At 31.7% G+C, this 9,348-nt stretch overlaps 1 protein-coding gene across 1 annotated transcript in view; it reads right to left on the bottom strand.

Annotated features, from left to right (window-relative positions):
- LOC117176616 (monocarboxylate transporter 12-like) overlaps positions 1 to 9,348 on the bottom strand; it is a 120,991-nt gene that overhangs the window by 110,382 nt on the left and 1,261 nt on the right. The gene's annotated exons all lie outside the window — the stretch shown is intronic.

Below are 9,348 nucleotides of genomic sequence, written 5' to 3'. Positions count from 1 at the left end.
TACTATACAGGTAGTCAAGGCCCGTACTACGCTGTTTAGTAAAAGCAACCCAATGAAACTAAACAGCGTGTAGTAGATTTTAACCATCACGTAGTTACTATTGCGATACTTTAGCTTACTAAACGGAAATAGTAGCATATACTACAACAGTTCTCTCCGTGAAGAGAAGGAAGGAGGAAGAGGAATAGAGGAGGAAAGATTGTAAATAGGAGAGGAAGAAGGTGTAAAAAACTGTAAATATTGTAAATAGTAGATAAGTATTAGGTGTTATCCGCGGAGGCAGAGGCTGGCAATGCGAGATCTAGCGAGAAAATAGCAACTCGCGTGCGAGTCGAGGCGAAGCGAGGAAGGATAGGCTATAAAAGCGAGCGAATTAGATATAAGGTGTGGATCGATGTTAATTCTTAAGAGGTAGTTGTAAGAAAATTCTATACAAAATGGAAGTGTAAGCAAGCCACAAGTCCTTATTCATGTTTTATTCATCAAAAATGTAGCAAATCAAGAAATTAAAGTGAAAAAATCATAATATATATTTAAAGATAGTAGTTTTAGTCTGTTGGATTAAGGATATCATTAACACTTTAGGCTAATATATAGTCAAATAGACAACGGTGTGTCCACAAAAATTGTACAATTTATTCTTTTATTGCAAAGTATAATGTTTGAGACATATGCCCTTCTCCAATATTGCCATATAATAATATTTATTTCATTTAACCTTATAATATCATTCATAACGTTAAACATATAATCCATATTTAGAAGAAATATTCCTATAGATTCTGTCAGAATGACGTGAAAGAATAAAAAAGATTACAACAATATGAAAACCTTGACCGTGGTCGATCAGACTTACTAAAGCTTCAGCGTCCAGTTCTCGAAATCTTTAAACGATATCGAAATCAACATAAAAAGCCCTCAATACAATGTGGGACAAAGACACGATTTATCTACTCTAAGATCTCTCAGCGTTGCTGTTCATATCTTTGGTAAATTCAATCTTTATCAAATTATGAAATTTCGGATAAATAATAATTTTAAGTTATATAATAAAAACATAACAATAAAACGGAATATGAAAATCGACACAGAACAACACCTGCTAAAGTAGAAATCATGTTTTCTGATTGTCAAAAGCAGAGGCAGCTGTTTTCTCTTTCAATCTCTTTTTTTCAAATATTTTTCTCTCGTATATCAAAATGCTTGAGAAAAAATAGTATAAAGCCAACCGTAATGCTAAGCCTTTTAGTTTAATTTCACATTATGTGATATAGGTCAGATGCAGAATACCCAAAATGAGTATAATATTTTTTTTATTTCAGGAGATCAAAAATTGTGCGTCTTATTATTATTATTATTATTATTATTATTATTACTATTATTTTGTATGAGTTAGGAGATTGAAAAACAATAGTTAAACGTTTTTATTTTTATTAAAAATGTATTTCAATTCAACATTTTATTCGATACCTCTATAAAAAAAAGTCTTTTAGCTAAATTATAGAAAGTCTTAAATACATTATTTATAGAAAAGTTCGAAGTTCAAGAGGGGCGAGTGATCGAAGAGTTTCCCTAATATCTATATATGTTATAGGGCTATAGAGACGGACACCCTTGGGAAAACATCATTTTTGCATTTTACTTGTCCCAAAATGTAAAAATCCAATAAAAACTGAACCACAAAATTTCTCCATGAAACCAATACTTTTTCATTTTATTATTTTATGCCCTAGGTATAAATTTGTACAAAAGAAGGAATTCTTTTTTTTTGTGCTTTACAAATAATTAAAAAAGATAAGAGTAGCAAAATGTAAAAAGGAAACTTTAAAAGTAACATGATACAATATATATAATTCTACTAGATTGATTGCGCGGTTGGGCGCGCGTGTTTTCGTCATTTAAAACACTTTTTAATTATATTTGGAATTTTGTTTGCAGTTCGAACCGATTCAAAATAATCCGAAACAATCCGAAGAAAGTTTTCCATCCTCTTCAACCATTCTCAATATGTATCTGGACCATAAATTAAGTCCCAATCTCAATAGATTTCTAAACTCTAAATTCAATCCGAATTGAGCATAGGCTTACTTATTAATCCTTCTCTATTAATATAGCAGCACAAACTTCAATCCTGACTTCTAACACATACCGAATACATATTTTAATCTGTCCCACCAATCCTTTTTAATACGTGGGACTTCTTGAAATCAACCAGAATGAATCCGACTAAATTCGATAGCAGTCCGAATCTTCAAAGTGAATCCGAAATCAATCCGAATGAATCACACACCAATCGAAAACAAATTTTCATTCCTACACAATCAGGTGCCCAATCCGAATGAATCCGATACTCACCCTAAATCAGTGTTAATATTTACATTGCTTTTAAGCCCATGCGCTTAATCCCAGCAAATCGGAAACCAATCCAAACCGAACTTTCAATCCCTTTAAATTCGTGTGTTAAGATAAAATTGAATCTTTAGCACACAAATTTTAATCCTTGTCAATCCATACAAAAATATTTTCAATCCTTCTCAATTCTTGCACGAACATTTACTTTAATCCGACTCCAGCCGAATCAATTCAAAATTGTTATTCTGTTATTTTCAATACGAATGAAAATGTCGCCTTCTAGAAAATCTTTGAAATTTTGACAGTATTCACGTATCTTTCAACATTTTCGGGAAATCTGAATATGTATGAAATTTCATCAATATTAACACTAATTGTTATTTATTATTATTTCACCATTTTCGAGATCATTCTAAAAAATGATTTTTTTCCTTTTGAAAATCTTTTTATTCGGTTAGTTTGTGGTGGTCGAGGACCGGCCCTTGTATAAAACCCTATCAATTTTGTAAGTTTCGCGTATCTCACCGGTTACAAAACATCGAAATTTTTTTATTTTTTCCGTGTATCATAGTTGTTCAATAAACTTTGAAAATATAGTCTGTTTTCCTGTACCTTTCACTGGTTTCAAGATAAATCAATATTTAGAAATAGTTTTTGAAATTTTAAATCTTTCTATTGAGTTGGCTCAAGTTTGTCGAAAACAATTCTGCCCTGCAAACACTTTCACATTTTCTGATTTTTCACGCATCTCTGTCCGTTTTCGAGATAATTCAAAAATTTAATGTTTTTAAATTCATAAAATCGGGTTACTGCTTTAGATCGGAATAACTGAGGACCACCACCCTTTTTAAAATATTGTTAGTTTTGGCGTGTATCTCATTATTTTCAAAATAACTCAAAATTTTCATTTTTTTTGTTTTAGTATTTGAAAAGTGTTTTCATTGGATTAGTTCGATTTGGTCGAAAAAAGCCTTTTCTGAAAAATCCTTAAAATTTACTTAGTTTTCTCTTTTCTCTGATCGTTTTCTTTTTACACTGCAGTCCCGCTATAGAAGTCGTTTCGGGGGTACCCTTTATCTCCTTCGTACAATCTCAGGACTCGTCAAACCATAAACAATCAGGGCTGTGTGAGTCATATCTGTTGGAGTTTTGTCTCAAAGAATATTTCTTGTTGTGTTTTTGGCATTTTGGTTTTATAATATCGTAATGAACATGAAAAATGTTTGTACTCAAAAATCAAACTTTATAAAAGTACTGATTTTTTAGTTTGCGCATACATACAGGGTGAACACGCTGGGGCTTACCAAAAAGTATGCAACTCGTCTTACACGTTAATGCTATTCTTATGGGAGTGCATACGGGGTTGCATACTTTTTAGTAAGCCTCAGCGTGTCCACCCTGTATATATCAGGGTGGCAATTTTAATCGAAGAATAAAAAATCCCCTGTCATTTAACGTGTCTTTCTCGGTTCGCAAAAATTTTTCACGGTCAATTAAATAAAACAATTGAACTCATTATTTTGAAAGCTGTTTAAATTAAACTTGGAAAGATTTTTCTTTCAAGGATTTGTAAATTTTTGAGTAAAAAAATAAATTCTGCAAAATATACTGTGTTGAGGCACCTGATTTTCCTCAGCTCAAAAGCTTATATGTATGTCTCTTTGAAAGATAAACGCTTCCTCTCTTTTCCATCGACATTTTCGTAATGCCTGATTAGACCTGATTACGCAACGCATAACCTTAACACTGAGTGATTGAAAGCGAACTGAAACGAATTTCGTGCAACATTTTTGCCACTGACTAAAAAGAATGAAGCAGACGAAACGATTAACCGCCGAGGATACTGTCCGCTCTTTCCATGCACATTGTTGTGGAATAGTTCCGCTGCCCGAGCAGCGTGACTCTCTCGCCCCCTTGGGCCACCTTGTCATCTATATCGGGAACTTTTCTTGCGGGACTGCAGTGTATTAGTTACTGCCGTGGTGACTGAGGGCCATCGCCCTTTAGAAAATCCTAAAAATGTCGTCAATTTTCGCGTGCGTCTCACCGTTTTTAAGATAACTCAAAATCTTTATTGTATTTTAGATTTAAAAAATATTTTTATTGGGTTATTTTAAGTTATTATTTAAAGTAATTTTCACAATGTAGATACATAAAATATGCACACAATTAATAAAGTAAAGCGTACTATTTAAACAATTTTTCAATAACCGATTGTTAAAAAAAAACTAGAAAAAATGAACTTACAATGAACCGCAAATGCACGCATGACATCAAAATGCTCAAATACGGTCGCAGTACATTTTCCAGTGCATACAGAGCTTCCCGAATGAAAAGGGTCAAAGTTTCATGGTCATAACTCGTGACCCCTATATAAGGTAAAATAATTTACTATTTTATTTTACGCAGAATTTAGTCCTCTATAATTTATCTTCTTGCCGTTTTTCTGCAGATTATGCGCGAAACGAGCAGTTTTGAAAATCCTTTTATGACTATGAATATCTCAAAATAGCAAAAAAATTATGTTTTTTTTAAAGAGTCATAACTGTTGATCTATGAAGACCAGAAGATCATATATTTTTTGTATATTTACGCAGAATTTTCTGCCCTGCAACTTTTTCTCTGCATCACTTATGTAGCTTCGCGAAGGTGTGAAGTATTTTGAAACACCTGAACACGAGTAAAATTCCCTGAAAAATAAGTCAAAAACGGTCAACTTTGTGAGGTTACAACTTACGACCTGTTGGGACTAGATCATTGCATTTTTTTAGAATTATTCGAAATTGTGTCGACTTCAATTTAAGTTTCGAATTTTTTTTTGGATAATATTAACAGATTCCAAAGTACAGATACAAACTTCAGAATTAGGGCGAAATTTTAGAAATGCAATGGGGCGGGTCAGTCTACGCAAACACGATTTTTGGAACTTTTTTCAAAAATATCTCCTGACGCACTGGTGTATTTTCTAGAAAACTTCGAATTTTAATCAGGACCACTTAATAAACTGTTTTAGAAAAAAAACGCGTATTACCTACTTAATACGGTATAAAAGTACCAGATGCATGAACTACGCCATTTTCAAGACAACTCAATATTTTCGAAGTTTTGATTTTTTCTAGTTACGAGAATCTGAGTGTAGGTAGCGGTGGCTCACCTAAAAATACTGAAAATGCTGCTACTTTTCGTGTATCTCTCACGTTTTTCAAAATAACTCAAAGTTTTGAATTTATATTTCATGAAAAATCTTTTTATTTGGATAGTTCAAGTTTGTCGAAAACAAAACCATGTATATTTAATTACTTTTCATGGTTTTCAGGTATGTCTGACCGTTTTTCGAGATAATTCAAAATTTTTTGGTTTGAATTCCTAAAATTTTTCGATCCTTTTAGAAATAATTTTAAAAAATTGATTTTTTTCCGAATTTTGAACCTTTATTTACTGGTTTAGGTCGAGGTAGTCGAGCAAAATCCCCTACTGAGAAACCTTGCAAATTTGTTAATTTTTCGCGTATCTCTTAATATTTCCGAGATACCTCGAAATTTCTATTTGTTTTGAATTTTTAAAATACTTTTTTCCTTTTCCCCTATGTTTGAAGGAAATAACAGTGAATTTCACCTAATTTTGAATTAACTTATATTAAACACGTTTATTTGTATTCCTATTTTTAGCTATTTTATTCATTCATATGTATAATAATTAAGCCATACATTTTTAATCTTTTGAATTTGAGGGTTGACTAAGAAACCGACTAGTAAATATTTCTATATGTGCTTCATACCAGTGACATATTTAAATATAAACTAGAAGTTTCTTATCATAATGGTATTTTCATTATTATTTTTTTTTATTTATAATTTTGGTACAAGTGTCAATCCTTGATATTCCGGATATGTTCTGTGTATTTTTATAAATATTTGAAGTAGCTATGGTCCAAATATTAAAATAATGTAATCTTCTATACAAATTTAATAAATCTATCAAAAGCTTTGTGATACATCGAAAGATTTGGTTATGAAACGTTTTTGAATATTCTATTACATAATGGGTGATCAAGGAGCTATACAAAATTGTCGTTGAAATACTCAAAGTTATTTTGTAACATTAAAGCATATGTTAGATTTTTTAGAAGGTTTCGAGGGGTTGAAAACTCGACCTATTGTGTGTGCACCCACTTCTGTCTTTAAAATACTTCAGGATATTTTAATGTCTTAAGAAGACTTCACTGACATCAGGGGATTTCAAGTGACTTTAGATGAATTCAAGTAACTTCAAAATATTTCAGGTGATTTCAAGTGATTTCACGTCAATTTACGTGACTTCATGTAAATTTAAATGACTTAAGATATTTCAGGCAAGTCACTTAAATAGCAGTCAAGAGACTTTAAATGAATTGAAGTCAGGGTAAGGGGGAGGGCAGCGCCAACCAGTTAACAGTCAATGCTTTTTTCAAGATAATCTGATGTCAAATTGATCCATTTTTTCTCATTTCAAGTTCTACATTATTTTATATTATATTTCTATAAGTATTATTCACATGAAAAAAACAATGATTTGGTAATTTAATTATTTCTAACAAGCTGTATTTCGCCGACTTTGCCCCTCACCGGAGGGCAAAGCCGACTGCAGCTTTCTATGAAATTCAAAACATTTAAAGATTTGAAAATATGATGGTTTGCTTCTGTGGCATTTTATGTACTGGAAAACTTACCTTTAAAGATATCCAATAAGAAGAATAAGTTATTTTGAATAAAAATAGAGATAAATGCAATATAACTTCCTATTCGTTGACATTCTACTAGAAAAGGACTTTACACAATGTTTCTACCGTACCAATACACGAAAACTGCATACCGACCGGATTGATAATAATATTTAATAGTTTCTTCCAGCCTACACGATAAGATGCTATTATACGTTCCCGATCATTTATCGACGAAACTTGTGACACGTGTATCACCTGAGAACGTGTAAATATTATTTTCGTCGGGCCTGCCCCCCTGGCCAGGCCTCACTTATTTATGAGATTTAATATATTTTGGACTTGAATTACGTCTAATTATTATAATTATATTGTGTGCTATTGTTGTATCTGTCAAAATATCATATTTGTATACTATAAGCATTGTCATTAAAGTTAAAAACTTTACATTTCTGTCAGCGAAACTTCCATTCTTTCGTGGTAAAAACTGTTTTCTGTAGAATTTTTCTTTTGCAACGTCAATTTTCATAATTTTAGTAATTAACACTATCTCTCTGATAAAATAGATTTATTTTATGCAAAGAAGAACTGAAATTGTTAAATAATAACTATGCTATAAGGCCGATGACCTTTGTGATTTCACGTGACTTCGCGTGAATTCAGGTGAATTCAAATGGTTTCAGATATTTCAGGAGATTTAACTTAGCTTCAGCTATATACCCCAATTATAGGAAGTTGGTAGGTTTATTATTTTTGTTCGAAAAAAAAGTTTTAAATTGGTTAGATATCTTAAGTTTGAATAATCAGTCCGCGTCGAAATAACGAACTATGACTGTCTATATAGGGATAAAAAACTGCAAGACTTTTCAGAACTTGCCTTCTAAATATTTGACCTCATTTTGAAACATTTCTGAATGTTTGAAAATATTACAGACCTTTTTCGAATAATTTAAAATTTTATTATTTGTTCTAAGGTATTCTGAGATACTTTACAACATTAAAAATAGAGTAATTATTTAGAATAATACGATAGGTGATATAACACCGGGAAATTGTTTCCGCTTTATAAATCACAGTCTTTGCAGCTGCCTATTACAATTTTTTCTTGAATATTCTATAATAATGATTAAAATTTTGCAATACAGATCAGAACAATTATTATTATTAGAACAAAGTTTCAAGTTCAGAACAAACATTATTTAAGAATGCTTCAGTAGATTTTTGAAGATTGCTATAGGATTTAGGCTATGGCAATAAAACAAACGCTGTACTTTATAAAAGAACTTGTGCTTTAATTTTAAGAGCACTTCAGAAGGCACGTCTTTCTTGTATCGAAAGCTAATCAAGACTAAACTAAGGATTACTCATTTGCACCAGCACCCTTTTGTGACAAAACGCCGAAGCCAGTCCAGTTCGGCTCGACTATCATATAAACAATTTTGTCATTTGGCCACACACACATACTAATTGTAAGATAAGACGCACTTTCTTTATGCTTCTTGGGAAATTACATATGGCCCAACATATGTTGCAAGGATTGGGGAAACCCAGTAAAACCCAATCAGACCATTACTCTTATCACTTTGATTATAATAATTATATACAACATATACATAGAAAAATTACAAGCCGTAATTTTTTTTATTACTCCAGACCCATTTTTGATCTAAATTCCAAGAATTTGACTGCTGGTATTGGTTTTGTTAGGATATCTGCCAGTTAATTACCTGTAGAGATATAAATTAATTTAATTATATTCTTTTCAACCTGTTCTCTAGAGAAATAATATTTGATGTCAATATGCTTTGATCTTTTATGACAACTCGGATTATTTGCAATGCTTATGCAACCATTATTGTCTTCATAAATTATTATTGGTTTTTCAATATTTACATTTATACTGGTTGCTAAAGCTTTAAGCGACATTGCTTCTCTTACAGCTTCAAAAAGAGCCATATATTCAGCTTCAGTAGATGAAGCTGCTACCGACAACTGTCTTTTTGTACTCCAGCATATTGTACACGGTGAGCTGGAAGCCACTTTTAGCTGGTCGGCCATGCCGAAAAAAACGGACTAGGTAGATTTGTTTGGAAGGCTTTCAAGAATTGAAAAAACCTGGAATCAAAATCCTAGCTGATGGTTTTTTACAAATTTTAAGGGAAAACTATAATTTTTTTATTAATAACCACTCTTAGCACAAATATAACATGTACACTCTGTTTTATTTGAACTAGTAAAAAGCCTTGTTTCTTTAGATAAAACTATATCTTCATAATTTAACATGTGTGGAAGTGACC

The sequence above is a fragment of the Belonocnema kinseyi genome, chromosome 7, assembly GCF_010883055.1.
Source record: "Belonocnema kinseyi isolate 2016_QV_RU_SX_M_011 chromosome 7, B_treatae_v1, whole genome shotgun sequence".
In the NCBI taxonomy this organism is placed as follows: domain Eukaryota; kingdom Metazoa; phylum Arthropoda; class Insecta; order Hymenoptera; family Cynipidae; genus Belonocnema; species Belonocnema kinseyi.
This window is presented reverse-complemented; position numbering and strand designations above follow the sequence as displayed.